Raw genomic sequence first — 15,934 nt, forward strand, 5'->3', positions numbered from 1 at the left:
TACATGGTAACATTTTCTACTATTACCATAGTATTTAGAAAATTATTAAAGTCCACATGGTATATGTGCAGTGAAACCAGGGACATCTGGAATACTCTAGGTCGTAGGATTTGAACTTACCAGTAACAGAGCGTGAGAGACTGCACTTCCTTTTCCCACTTCTTCATGATCCCTGTACCAAGGATCCTAGGTCTCTGGCAAAGGGATGAGCCTATCTTTTCCAATATCCAGACATCACAAACTTCTAACACTCCCAAGGTTAGAGTACCTCTTTGGAATTTAATCAAGTAGTTTCTGTTATAACCTAACGGCCAAATCTTAGGCCTGAGATTTATTCCTAATCATTATCTGAACTCACCTTGCAGCTTTGAGTTTATCATTTTCCCTATTATCTCAGTTTGTCCATTGGCAAAAGAATGAATATTTGCAGTCATCAAATAAAAATTGCACTTTGCATGGAGAACTCCCAGTGAAGTAAGCAGTCGTGATTAGCATACATACCAGGGCTATACAGTTAATATTAATTATCTCATGTATTTCTCACTACAACCCTAAGAGCAAGGCTTTATTATATCCTCTTTTTACAACCATGGAAACTGAGGCTCAGAGAAATGAACTAATTTGCCCAGAGGTATCAGAAAAAGTGAGTCATGGAGTCAGGGTTAAAACCTGACTTTAAAGACTGTTCTTTCCATAAGTCAAATTAGATTTTATTTAATAAGATCCAGAATGCATAGTCCTAAACATTTATCTTATGTCCAAAGTCCTCTGAGAATGTATGTCTAAAAGACTCTCTCTTACAGAAATTACCATTAATGTCACAGTCAATCAACAATATTTATTAACTACCCTTTATACTCTACCAGGAATAATGGCAATAACATTTTGCATTCCAGACTCTTTCAACTTCTCAATGCACTATCCACATCTATTGATGCATTTTATTCTCCTAGAAATACTGTGAGTCCTCGGAGATGAGGTTAAAGAATTTGCCTAGTCAATTATAAAGTTTCCTGACTCTTCATCCAGTGAAATTTCCTTTAGGATGAAGTGTGTGTGTTTATGCGTGTGTGAATCAATTAATTTACTGGGTGTTTTTAAGTAAAAGAATTAAATGTTTGTTGTAACAAACCAAACAGTATGGATCTGTTTTTGAGATAAATTACCTTCCCCTTTCTTCTTTCAACCCCACCCTTCCGAAGTTATCCGTGGTAATGGAGAGGTGTGTAATTTTCCACTCCAGGCTATGGACATCCATGGTATCAAATATAATATCGTAGACTGAGTCATGTAGTAAAAGATACTTTCTCCAGAAAGTCAGAAGTATAACTTTACAATTTTAAGTACAGGAATGCATCTGAGATTCTCTCATCTTGCCCTGGAGTCTATTTCTGCCTCCCCTATTGATCCTATGCCTGAATTCCCCTTCCTAGTTATAGGCCTCTTAGCCTAACTAGACTCCAAGGATTAATTGGCACTGGCTGATTTTGCTATGTTCCCAGTTTGTCACCTACTTGACATAGTAACTGTTCATCCTAGTACATAAAAATTGGGAACCCAACCCACTTTGTCACCTTAGCCAGCTGCCCATCAACTTCCACTGAGGGTATTTTGTGGTCTCCAAGGATGACTTTATAAGAACTTTAAACTTGGAGTGAAGTCTTGGTACACACAGTGCTCCCTGATATGAACGCAGCACGTCGTCCATTAATCCCTTTCTGCCATTCTCACAGTGTAAGAGTGTCTCTTGGGCTCTGTCCTAAAATTGTTTTACAATCATTTAACTTACACTCACATCACATCAATTTTGACATCATAATGTGATTTGCATTGATTTGAGGCTGCCATCAGGATGAGCTCATAACTATGTCAAAACCTCTGTTGAGTAAATAAAGAACTGATTTTGAATGTGGGGAATGATGGAGGATGGAAAAATCACAGAAAGAGATCAGAAACAATACAAGCTCAGTAGGGAAATTTTAGACATCAAACATTTTTTTTTAAACACCAAGTACCAAAGGTCACTAGTCTCCCACATCAAATACCCAATTTTTTTAAACAAATCCAGTATGAGTCTTGAAACAAGTCTAAAATATGTGATTTTGATTTTGTAGAGAAGATCCTAGGATAATTAATAATTTTTTTTAAATAAAGGAGGAAATTTAGGGGATGTCAGATGAGGGAGAGGCTGGAGAATGGCACCATTTTCTTTTCTGTCCTCACTCAGCACACAGACTTCAACTTAGGTACAGTGGTTTACATCCGATTAACTGATCCTGAAGTGCAAATTTTTCAGAGTAATACCCATTTGGAGGCCTAAGATGCCACCAGAGGGGCAAAGCAGGCTCCAAAATGTGGCTTTGTGCCAGTTTTTAAAGGACTAGCAGCCCCCTTTGTAGTCAGTTAAGGCTGACTGCAGCACCCCACTTCCCCAGGATGCGACTTCTGCATTTATCTCGCCAACAGCTGAACGAAGGAGCGAGGTCTGGCCAAAGGTGGGTGGAACCGGCATGAAAACATCCCTTCACCATATCATCTCGTCTGAAGAAAGCGAATCGAGACCGCGGAAGGTTTTCAGGCTGAGTTCCCGCAGACCTTAACTGGAATAACTTGCTCTCTTTCACATCTGCAGCTGTGTCCTCCTCGGGGAGTTGTCCAACTAAATGTGATTTTAAACATCTGTCAGCTAAATCAGAGCTCCAAATTTAGCACTCGGGAACATTATGTGGATTTGTGATGCTCGCTGGAGCACACTGGATCCGTAAACCAAGCTCACGTGACACAGTCGGGTGGTACTCGGGTTGGTAATTTCATCTCTGACACATTTAATTTGCCTTCGCATTTATGAAAATTATGTAAAGAGAAAGAATGACCATTTCCCTGGGAACTGTTTCCTGAATTGCTGCGAGATCAATAGCCAGAAGGGAAAGTCTTTACGCTGGGAATAGTGGCCATATTCTTAGCCAGTCGTTTGCCTGGAATTTAAAAAAATTCCCAGTGGGCTCATTTTGTCTGAATTTCCTGAAACTCTGTTCTCTGCCCTGAGCTGCCTTTGTGGTCCAGCTCTAACTTCACTCCACTGTACCCATCTCAGAGGGGAAGAGGTTGTGCTTGCAGTCAGGGATCCTAGTTGCCATGTTTGGAAACGCCAGGCATGGAGAATCATTCTTTGCCTCCGGCGGATGATGTTTCTGAAGAGATGTGCTGCTGTTCGGGAGAACTAGGAAGCCAGGCCTTCGCTCAAGACTCTCTTTGCTGACGCAATACTCCCGAGTGACTGGCTAAGAATCCTTAGTGAGGATGGGATTTTGTAACCCATCCTATCAGTTCCTGAGATCATGGTGCTTTGGGAGACATTGGGAGAAACATCCTTGCAATTCAGTATGGGTTCCTGACTGATGATTTATCACAATAAACTAAAACTCGTGAATTTACTTTGCTTAGGTTAGTACAAAGCTCACAGCTTCCAGAGTCCATTTCTCCATTAAGCCTTCCCTAGATCCGCAGAGTTGGTTACTCTCTCCTCTGAGCTCCCAAGACAGCCTGTGTGTGGCTCTCATCCGGTGTTGATGTGTGGTGTTGTCAGGGAGTGTCTTCAAATGCTCCTTTGATCTCTAGGGGGGCAGAGATGGTGTTTGATTTGTCCTGTATCCCCAAGATGACAACACGCCCATAGATAGTGCTGATCTGACATTTTATAGATAGTGAATAAATGCACAAGGGACTGGTACTAGTTCAAAAGGCATAAGAATATACCATGAAAGGTGGTTCAGGCACAGGGTCGATGGCAAGAGGAGAACCCTTATAAATGGGAACTGCTGTTTAAGAGATGGCAGTCCTCTCAGAGGTACAAAAGCCCAGGCAAGGGCAGCCAAGAGCTAGGACCTAGGGAAAGCAGTGCCATCTACATGGGGTTGTTTAAGGGGGCTGAGCAGGGAGGGGCTTCTGTTCCAAAATATCTTCTTTCTGGCACCTGAAATTAGAGTGCTTGAAATTTATTCCTAGAAGTCATGTTAATTCTTCCCTCTATTCATCCCACATCTGGGAAGACATACTTAACTTGGAATCGCATAAGAAAATATTTAAGACCAAAGACTATAGCATCGGATTGTTCAAGGTTCAAACCCCAGTCCATAAGTCACTAAGGTGCATTATCCTGGGAAAATTACTAGACATCTCCGAGCTAACTTGTTAGGTAGTTTAAGGGATTCGATGAACTAGTGTGAGTAAAGTATTTGGCACATAGCAAATATTCAGTATCACCAATATTATTATCATTACTATAATTAGTTTGGACTCTTTTGTTTGCAAGTGATAAGAATGAACCAAAACTGGCTTAAAAATACAGGTTTGTCTCACAGTAACGAAGAGCGGGAAAGTATTTAGGCCTCAGAGAGATACTGTTACCTCTGCCCTTCTCTGCTCATCTGCTCTATTTTTCTCTCTTGGCTTCTTCTCTTTTTGGATCTACATGATTATTGGAGAAAATCTACCTTTCAGCTCCTAAAATGACATGTTGCAGATAGAGCTACTCAAAAAGAGAATGATACAAGTCATTTTCCTGGCCTTAATTTCACATTTCTGGGGAAAGACTCAGATTGACTCACCTTGAATCTGATGCTAGTCCTGCTTATTCAGCTGTGGCAGGAGATAGGTGGAGGTGGAGGTGAGGGTCACAGATACACAGTGGCTCCTTCTATCCTGGGCCCACTTCATTGCTAAGGAAGCTAGCAGAAAGAGAGAGGGCAGTCGCGCGCGCACACACGCGTGCGCGTGTGGGGGGGGGGGGGGGGGGGGGGGGGGGGGGGGGGGGGGGGGGGGGGGGGGGGGGGGGGAATCATCAGAGACAGGCAGATGCTACAAAAGTTACCCTCGCACTGTTACGAAGATAAAAATGGGACATTTAGAAATGTGAAAAATGTGTGAAATGTCCTGTGTGAAAAAAATATGATTGCATATATGTTGTAATCATAACTATGTTCACTTATTTATAAAGGTAAAGATTTATAGGGAATGCAAAGAAATCATTTTTATGTTATGGTGATGATTTTTTAACGTCCCTTGATTTAGTAATAAAATTTTGTTTAATGTGGGAAGCTCCTACAGGGGTTAATAACCCTTGAGCCTTTGCCACCTAACACCTTAGCAAGGATTAGTTGACAACAGGCTGAGAGCCAGGCCCCAGGGGACAGATCTAGGCCTGGAGGAGAGGGCTGACAGAGCAGAGAAGTGTCAAGGGCGCTGGAGGCAAAGCTTCTTGTTCTTCACAGTGGATAGATACTACAGTCCTCTCTTCCTAGAAAGGCAGAAACCCAGCTTAGAATTCTAAAGTCTCCATTGAATTTTCATAGAACATCAGTGAATTCCGGGCCAGACACAGGGCAACTACCAGAAAACTCTTTTGATAATAAAAAGGCATCAAAAATACTGTGAAAGGGCAACACATGGTTTTCAGGACAAGGCTGGTGCCGACTTTCAAAGGCCCTACAGACATCCTATAGGAACATTTCTATGGAAACAAATATCCCCACATATTTGTTTCCAAACCCATTGGCACTCTGTCCCCACTTCCCACCCCTGGAAACAGTGAGAATAACCCGAGAAAAGTCTTTCCATGTGGGCTTTGGCACTCGGCTTCCGCTAGCCTGAAGGTCAATGTGCTGCTTCTTCAAGCATTTCCCTTTGGGGATTGGATAGGACAGATGGTCACTGTCATGTTAAAGCCAAAGACTTATGAAGCAACTTTGAGAGCATTGGGAGAGCTGAACTCCCACCCCAGAGAGAGACCCCCTGAGACTCCAGCTGGAACAGTGACCAAGACTCTGAAATGCAATGGGTAAATCACAGACCCAGCCCAAGCTGCAGAGCAGAAACAGTGCTTTTGAAATTGCTCAAGTTGACTGCTCTGAGACATTGCCCAAATGTTCCCTTAAACACTGCTTTTATCTTCAGCAAAGCTATATAAGGCCAAAGCGCCAGAAAAATTCACTACAGCTTAAGGCCTTTGAGTGAGTGGTCAAGGGTCAGGCACTAGGAGATCCAGAGTTTTGGTACTAGAGATCCATCCTTTCTATGCCCCTGACTTAACCAAAACCCTTACTATCACCAAGTTAGGCAATTTCAGCAGTGTTTATCTAAGCCCCAGGCCTTTGCATCCTGTGGAGTGTAGACCTACAAAGTTAGCTGTATAAAACATTTACAAAATAGCTGTACATTCATTAAGGTGGTCAATTAATTGAGTACCTACTATGTGCGCAGTAGTGTGCCAGGAGCCGAGTATAAAACAGTGAATAAGACTCAGTTCTGCTGAATCTACGTATCTACAGCTCAGTAAGGGGAAAAAAGATACCTAAAGAGGCAACAACAGCACAGGATGATAAATGCTCATAGAATAAAGGACAGAGTACTTGGCATACCCAAGAGAAACGTAACGGGATAGTGAGGGGTCAGAGGTTTCCTAAAGCAAAGACTAGTTCTTCAGAGTCCTAAAGGAAGTAAAAGACTTGGGCAGATGAAGATGAGAAACAAAACTGCAGTTGTTAGACCCTTCAGCCTGGCTCCTGGCCCACCTCATATCATGCAGCCTGGCTGTGGGCTGAATTTGTAAAAGTAGCACAAGTCTATATGTGTATGTGGAGAGTTAGAGGGTGTGAGGAGCTGGACACACAGAAATGAAAACAAAGGCTTTCCTTCTTCCAGGAAGTATTATAAAATCTGGCTTTCTGATTGCACCTAAGAGAACTGTCTGAACAAGTTAGTCAGGTTACTCTAAATAATTTATCAAATATGTGGGGTACCTACTGTGTGCCAGGTGCTAGAGGTGAAAGATAAATATGATACTACAAGACAGAGAGAGAGGTGAGAGGAGATATGCAACAGGGTCTGGGGTGGAGGAAAGAAGGAAGGGAAAAGTTATCAAGCAGGGTAGATGACCCAACAGCCTACTACCGTAAGCTTACTGACCGATTTTTGTCTGACCATAGGTAGCTAGCAACCTCATCTCTACTGAGATGAACAGAAATGAATACACTTAAAAGCAGGGGTTTAATTCAGCATAGTAAACCATTTCTTGCAAGTTGTCTGCGGCATGATTTGAATGTGAGATTAATGCTCTGTGGGAAGCTGCACCACTGGCAGAGGTTTGTAAGCAAGAAAGTAGTTTAGATGACCCACTTCAATTTCTCCCTGGCCTGTGCCTGAGATTTGACAAAACTTAACTGAAATATAGAGTGAAGGAATCTTTAAAGGAGCTTGGAAGATTTAAGTTCCATGAGCATTTTCCCTAACACAGAGTTTTCACAAGAAAATGTCAAATACCAAAATGTGTTATTCCAGCTTTGTATTTGTGCATGTTTGTGTGCTTGTGTGTGAGTGTGGTGGTGATGGTGGTGGTATTTGCAGTTTGTGACTTTAGATCAATTTCAGACCTTTGTCCATTCTTACCTGGTTCAAAAGCAAAGGTGAGAGATGTTCATCGGGAAATTACACACCCACCTACATATTCCATTCTCTATTCTTTGAAACCTCTCATTTACAGAATTAGAGCTAGGGGGCATATAAATTAAATGAGAACCTGTCTATTGTGATGCTTATCAAGTGTTTGGCATATTTTATCAGCGATAGCATAAGTAAAATAACTATTTCAAATTTCTCATTTTACACATAAGAAAACTGACTCACATAAACAGTTTAGATGAATTGTTCAAAGTCCCACAGCCGCTCATTTTTTCACATATAAATTCATGCAAATATTACTGAGTGACTGCTTCATGCTAGGCATTGCGTGCAGGACACTGGCAAAGCCAAGTACTAGGACTTCCAGTCCAGTGCTCTCCTTTTATAATCTGGAATTTATATTTTAAGGATCCAAGTTAGAGGCATAAGTCTGCCTGCCATCTTTAAGAGCTGTTGGAAGGGAGATCTAATATTTTGACAACAATCTGTATCTTCTCCCTGAATATGCAAGCATTTTGATCACTGGCAAAATATGGAGCAAAGAGTTTGACCTCAAAAGATAAAACTCTTGTGAATTTTAGGTTTACAGTTTTTAAAACAATCAAGGTTGGCAGAATGAAGACAATTGGACAAGTTCAAGTATAGTTTGCATATTATCCTATTAGATCATTGTCTATTTTGTTATATTGGAGAGTCTAACTAGTTAAACTTATATGCCTCTTTCATAAATTATGTTTTTAGAAAGATAATCTCAAACTTAAGTTTGGGTTAATAAAATTATCTGTGGATCATTTCCCAGGGAACTCGAAATCACAGGACACAAATGAGTGGTCCCAGCCAAATCCAGCTTTTGGTTACAGTATTTGGTTTGACTTGCAGAGTGTTGACCCACACAATAGTTTTAATTTTTTTTATTTACTTCAACATTATAATCAAGAGATTTTATATAAAAATAAAGATTCTAGCTTCCCCTACAAGTCAGTTCTGGAGACACAGTCTCATTCTCACTCTCAGCATGAATTGACTAGGGCTGTAGATAGCATAGCCTTTTGAGAAAAGGCAAACACTCGCCGCAGTCCACCTCACTTGCTTCCTTCCTCTGTATCTGCCTGCTTCACTCATTTAGGTACCAGGTCTAGCTGGCATTTGACTTCCTGGCCCTTGCTTCATATCAGGAGTCAAAATCTTTACAAAGCCGTAGAGGTTGTCCAACCGATTTTTGCACTCACAGGTGCTGAGTGCAAAATAGTTTTGGCGATCAGTGGGGTTAGGTATATGCATTCATTCACTCAACATATATTATTGTCTATGTTCCAGACAAGTGCTAAGAAGGGGGAAGAAGGATAAATAAGGCTGAGCTCCTTCAGGAGCCCATGGTTTAGTGAGGGAGAGAAACATGTTAGTGATTAGAATAGTTTATCCAAACATTATGGTGAGTGATTGAAGCACAGAGGTGGGGAAGGGGAATTTAAGACATTTCAATAGAGCAAATACTGAACTGAATGATCAGTGTCAAACTAGGAAAACAAAAAACATTTTAAGTAAGGAAAATGGAGCAGTTTCATACTGTAAATTGGTAAGCCAGGTATGGTGGTTTTAAAACATGACATCCACGGTTTTTGACATTTTTCTCATTGAGAGATGTGGTCTGTGTCTCAGTCCCCTGATTGAATGTGGATGGACTCTATTTCAACTAACAGAGTAAGGGGGTGGGGAAATGAAGCTAAATAACTTCAGAAGTTAGGGCATAAAAGGGAGCGTTCTTGTTGCTGGATAGAACACTCACATTTGGAGCCCTGAGCCATGCACGTGTACGCAAACTGACTACTCTGAGGCTGTCGTGCTGTGAGGAAGTCATGCCACATGTCAAGCCGTGTGTGGGTGCTGTAGTCGGCAGTCCTAGCCTTTGAGTCATCACAGCCCAGGCACCAGACATGTGAGTAAATAATCTTCAGATGATTCCAACCTCTAGGTGTCATATCTTCCTCACTCACCCACTCTGTATTTGAGTATTCCCAACTAAAGCCTAGACATCGTTGGTCAAGAGATAAACCGTCTTGACTATGTCCTGTTCAAATTCCTGACCCATGGAGTGGTTGTTTTAAGCCACTGAATGTTGGGGTAATTTGTTACATAGAAATAATAACCAGAAGTACAGGTTATGGAATTGCTAAAAAGCCAAACAAGACAGGGAGGCAACCACAGATTAGCAACAGCAGGAAACACAGTGCAAGAGGGACGAAAAGAATAGTTTGTATTCATGAGGATCAGGGTAGGATCAACTGGCAGAAGTTAAAACTTTTAAAGCAAGCCTTCTAGAAAGAAGGGAACAATGGAAGAAACACAGCTGGGGCTGAAGATACTACTCAAGGAACAAGAGAAATACTAGGTCTCTCTGTTCATCATGTTTGAATATCTTTTGTTATTGCCTCCAGTTGGCCTAACCCAGTCAGAAGCCTAAAAAACACAGCCTACAAGAGTCAGTCCCTTCCAATACAGAGCGGAGCAGGGGACGGCAAGAAGTGGATCTAGAAGGAGCAGGCACAGGACTAGCATATGAGGTATTGAAAAATGAATAGACAGTCACAAGACAGAGGAGGGATAAAATTTTGGACAAAAGGAACAGCAGAGGTATGAAGGTACATGATTATGCTCAGGAAACTTCCAGTAGCCCTCCAAAGTTGAAATGTACCTTGCGTTTGGAGTGGAATAGAATCAGTAGAAATTCTTATCCCCATTTATGGACAAGAAAGCAGAAGCTCGGTGCTATAGGCTGAGTGTTAATGTCCCCCCCAAATTCATAGGTTAAAACCTAATCTCCAATATGATGGAAATTAGAGGGGGGACCTTTGGCAGATGATTAGGTCATGAATGTGGAGCCCTTATAAATGGAATTAGTCCCCTTAAAAAGAGAACACAGAGTGAGCCCTTGCCCTTCTCGCCATGTGAAGACGCAGAGAAAAGACAGCCATCTATGAACCAGGATGCGAGTCCTCACCAGATACTGGATCTGCCAATACCTTGATCTTGGAATTCCCAGCCTGCAGACTATGAGAAATAAATTTCTGTTGTTTATAAACCACCCAGTCTATAGTATTCCATTATAGCAGCCCAGAGAGAATAAGGCACTGAGAGAGCATAAGTGTAGTAGGCATTTGTCATCTGGGAAGTCATCTGGGCCTTAACATCTTCATATTTGAGAGAAAGAACCCTCTTTTGTATATGTCTTGGTGGCAGATAGGGCACTGTCAACCACTAATAAAGCCAAAGAGGCTGACCTGCCTCTGTCAGAGCTGCATAATCCCAATTGGACATTTCTGACCAGAACCTGAAATCTTGAATAACACAAAGATAGAGTTAAAAGATTATTCACAGCAGCAGTGGTGGTGTTGGGGGTCAAGTATTATGATATTGAGTGTCTAGTGGAAGCCTCTGGATTCTACAGTTTTGGTCTGGCTCTGGCCTGAGTCATGATCTTTCTCAACTCCTGCTAATTTTCTAAAATCTGATCCTCCAGACTGCCATTGAATTCTGGGAACTATCCAATATCTTTCCTGCTTAAGTTAGATAGAGTTTCTGTTGCTCATAGTCAGACAATAATATTATAAGTAAGATCTTGTGCTCTTACCTGCTCTTTATGGCTTTTATTTTGATAATATCAGGTAGATGTTGAAGTGAAAATGAATCCAGACTGAGACACTAGACACATACATGTGATGTGGATCTTTCTGAACTTGCTAGTCATAAAGGGGTATCACTAAGGGAAATGATTAAATCATCAGCTAGCATTTATTAAACACTGTAACAGTTTTATATGGCTGCTATAAAAAATTACCACAAACTTAGTAACTTAAAATGACCCAAATTTATCATCTTACAGTTCTAGAAATAATAAAAGAATAAAATGGGTCTTAATGGGCTACCATCATGGTGTCAGCAGGGCTGTGTTCCTGTCTTGAAGCTCTAGGTGAGAATCTGTTATCTTGCCTTTTGCTGCTTCTAAAGGTTGCCTACTTTCTTTGCCTCGTGGCCCCTTCCATCTATGAAGTCAGCAATGGAAGATTGAGTCTTCTCATATCACATCACTCTGACAATGAGTCTTCTGCTTCCCTCTTCCACATTTAAAGAACTCTTGTGATTATATTGGGCCCACCTACGTAACCAGAATGATCTTATTTTTAGGTCATTTGATTAGCAACCTTAATTCTAACTGCAACTTTAATTCCTTCCTGCCATGTAACAACATATTCTCCAATTCCAGGGATTAGAATGTGAACATCTTTGGGGAGCCAAAGATTCTATCTACCACAAGTACTTACTGTGATAGTTAGTTAATTTTATGCATCAACTTGACTTGGTTAAGGGATGCCCAGATAGCTGGAAAAACATTATTTCTGGGTGCTCCTATGAAGATGTTTCTGGAAGAGATTAGCATTTGAATCAGTAGACTAAGTAAAGAAGATCACTCTGGCTAATACAGATGGGCATCATCCAATTCATTGAAGGCCTGAATAGAACAAAAAGGCGAAGGAAGGGCAAATTTGCTCTCTGCTTGAGATGAGACATCCATCTTCTCTTGCCCTCCGACATCAGTGATTCTCTGGCTCTCAGACTTAGACCACGATTTACATCATTTTCCCCTCAATTCTCAGGCCTTTGGACTCAGACTGAATTATACCACTGGCTTTCTTGGTTCTCCAGCTTACAGGTGGCAGATCATGGGACTTCTCAGCCTCCTTAACCACATGAGCCAATTCCTATAATAAATCCTATATAAATAAATTTCTATAATAAATAAATATATGTATTTATAAACCCTATTCATTCTGTTTCTCTGGAGAACTCTCATGTTATTATGTACCAAGATTTAACATACTTCACTTAATAATTTTTCTAGTGATGCTTTCTTGGGGCATGCAGTGGCCTATGTGTCCACAGACCTGAGTATTAATAAAAAGTGCTTTGTAAGCAATTATTCTCTCTGCATATAGGTAAATGAGGCTGATTGAGAATAGGATTCAAGTGTTCTTATATTCCTGACCCAAAATCATCTTAATCTCACCATAATTTCAACAAAACAATACACATGACAGTTATTTGGGTCAACTGCTTATCATTTTTGCCTAATTACAATAGAGTAAAAAAAAAAAAGTTAGTCAAAACACATGTCAGATTAGCTTGTGTGAGCTTTATCTGATTACAACACTAACCTCCATTCTGTACACTAACCTTCATGGCTGGTTACACATGTAAAATGGTTGTCTGCTCACAACTTCAAAACATCAGAGGGAACATTGGGCATTAGAGACATGGTAAATTATCCAATGCCTTGATTTCCTGCCATAAGGAATGGTTCAAGCTGTGACTGCTATTTTAGAGAGTCTGTCTATATTTAGGAATACGGACCCTCTTTGCTTACAAGGTTCTCTGACCATGAGATGGGGTGAGAAAAGAGGGGAAGAAACAAGAAGAGAAAAAAAAAGGGATTTATGTAAATGTGATAAACTGGTTATATTACCTGCATTGGACCCGCTAAAAAATAAATAAATAAATACCTTCGATTCAGAGCAATTGCTGCAAATCATACATCCCTGATTATCTGGCAATATTCCTGGTGGGAAAGCCAGAAGTAGTGAAGAATGGATTTTAGCATGTCCTATGTGTTTATTTATGGTGCAGCACATCATCAAACAACACTTCACAGGCTCTAAGCTGGCAAACTGGAGAGCTTTGAAGAGAAATAATGAGCTGAGAGGTTCATGACATGCTATTAAAAAGTTTGTGATTGGATTTAGAAAATCAGATGTGTCTCCAAGGAAAGGACTGTTTCTGAGCTGTTGCACTTAGAATGTTTTTGAGCCCCAGAGCAGATATTTATGGGAAGAGAGAGTTGTTTTTGTCTTGAATCCAGGTTCTGACTCTGATGTACAGCAGGGAAGCCACTTTGCACTGCAGACCTGAAGTCCTGGAATAGCCATGATGTCACCTTTTTCTACTGATCTGCTACCACTGCACAGAGGCACGCTATTAACTCCGTGATGTTTTAGCTTAATTCTCTCATATGTGGGTTGCGATTCCAGCCAAAACAAAGTCGGCAAGGGCTTCTATAGCCACTGAACCACTCAAGGTGTTGCAGGCTCAGTGAGATAGGGGAGATCGTGTAAGGACGCATGGTTATGAACAGAAAGACAAAGGGAAGGAAAAGGCATCAGGACGGTGGGATTTCGAATTGCCTCGTGTATAATTTCTAAATCAAGCCTTTGGGCTTCCAATCAGTGATTGGATGCTCTGGGTTTTCACCTTTGAAACTTTCATTGCTTTTCTGGCATATGGGATGGAAGAAAGCACCCCATTCTGGGTGGTAAACCATGAATCCCTCTCATTAAATTAGAAAGGAGCCATTTTAGGATATGAGATCATAAAAGAGGATAGTATTTGAAAAGAAAAAAAATTATACACACAATAATGCATAACTAGGCCAACACAGGATGAATTTGTGGTTAGGCCATTTTTCCCATTGCAGATGACACTTTAACGCTTTGAATCCCAGAGCCCTCCCGCGCACACCCAAGCAGGAAAAGGTGTCTCTGCTGCTGCCACCACCAAAAAGCCAAGCTGCACTGTAGGTTGAAGGAGGAAGGTTTAGAGGCACTGGGTTAGTGCTCAGCTCTTAAGTTCATGTTGCATGATCCCCAAGCCCTTCACTTGAGATTATTCTATGACTCATTCTCTTCTTCCCCCAGCAACATGATAACATAAATGCATAAGATCTCAGAAGATCTTTCAGATTGAATGACCAATGTTCAGAGCAATCATACCACGAAAGACTATTTGTGATCATTAGGGGTAAGGATGGGGGATTGGGTAAAATGTTATGCTAATCAAAGCAATAACCGTTGTTTCTTCTTCAGCTTTCTTCACAAAAGTCACATGGATGATGGTACATTTTCAAGCCTACTCCAGCCAAACTCTGAAATGTGCAAGTATTTTTGTTTTGTATAGGCAAAGCTGTTCTTTTCTCTCTCTCTCTCTCTCTCTTTCTTTCACTGTGGGAAAATGAACTTATTTTCAGTCACCCCTGACATCTGACCACTCAACCGATCACGAGGACACTGTGGTAAACCACAGCTCAACTTGAAATTATCTCTTTTAGGCACGGTTCTTGTCCTTTGGAGAGCACCATCCCTGACTACCCAGCTTCAGCTTTCCTCTACGGGAGTTCCATTTTCACTTTCCTCCATCTACTCAGAGCGAAAGGTCTTGCTCTAAAGCCTTTCGATTGGGTTCATCCTCGAACTGAATGCAAAAACTGACACCAGTTTTCTCAGCCAAAGCCCCCAGAGTGACCCATTTATACATTATGTCCTTCTTTTAAAAGGGGGGTAGGGGAAGCATGAAAACTTTAAATGTCCTGGAAGGGAAACAAACAAACAAAAAAGAGCCAACTCTCCTGATTAATATCAGGATGATCCAGCAGGGTTTATACATATTCCTTCTGTTTGAATCATCTTGTTTTTTGTAGCCGTTTTACACCTCCAGATCCTGCCATCTGCCCACTTTGAAGAAATGCAGCAAAGCATTCCAAAAACAATGGCTGGAAGGAAATAAATTTGAATAAACTCAAGAGGGATCGACTTTCCTGCACCCTTCTGGTTGCTGCTGCACTCCCTGGAAGGAAAACAGTGTGGGGTGGAGCGAGGAGCATGCTGTGGGGGGTTTGGCTCTTCCTTGGCCCTGTCATGCCATCAGGCTAATAACAGAAAATTTGGTGTACAGATCTGGCTGCCCTCTTGGCTGAGGAAGAAGGAGGAAGAGGGGTGGGCGGCTCCCTGGGAAGTTATGTCCTACTCAGATCTGGTATGTGTCACCGGAATATAGGTCAGCATTTGCTGACCTATAGGCAAGCTAGAAGGAAGCATGTGGACCCCGGATCAGGCCCAGTTCCCCCTCACTCTCTTCCTGCCCAAAACAAATTAACAGGCCCGAAGAACATGGAGAGGCCATCAGGACAGAAGAAAGCAATCTTTCCATTTTGCTCATAAATGCTGGGGAAATCTCAGCTTAGCGGAGGCTTTATCAGTCCTGGGGTTGGGCCAAGGAGCAGGCTGAAATTCAGCTGGCCAGGCCAGACGCAGCTGCTGGTTATTCACGCTTCCCACAGGGACTTTTCCTCAATCCCTGATTTAGGTAGCAAAGTGGATGGGTAATATCTATGTAGCTGCCTAGGGTGATTGGAGAAACAGAATGACTTTCAATTACCAAGCAGTTCAGGTAGAGACAGAAAACACAGAAAAGTTTTTCTTTCCAACAGTGAAATGAAGTGTCGGTTAAAGAGCTGCTGGCCTTGAGGAGAGACTATTACTTTAAAGGGATATTGGCAAATGTTTTCCGCTGAACATTCGGGCTTGGTTACTTGCCTTTCCTTCACAGTTCATAGACGGAAAAAGATATTACATGAATTGGATTTTTCTTGTGAATT

The sequence above is a fragment of the Pteropus vampyrus genome, unplaced genomic scaffold (assembly GCF_000151845.1).
Source record: "Pteropus vampyrus isolate Shadow unplaced genomic scaffold, Pvam_2.0 Scaffold68, whole genome shotgun sequence".
Classification (NCBI taxonomy): Eukaryota; Metazoa; Chordata; class Mammalia; order Chiroptera; family Pteropodidae; genus Pteropus; species Pteropus vampyrus.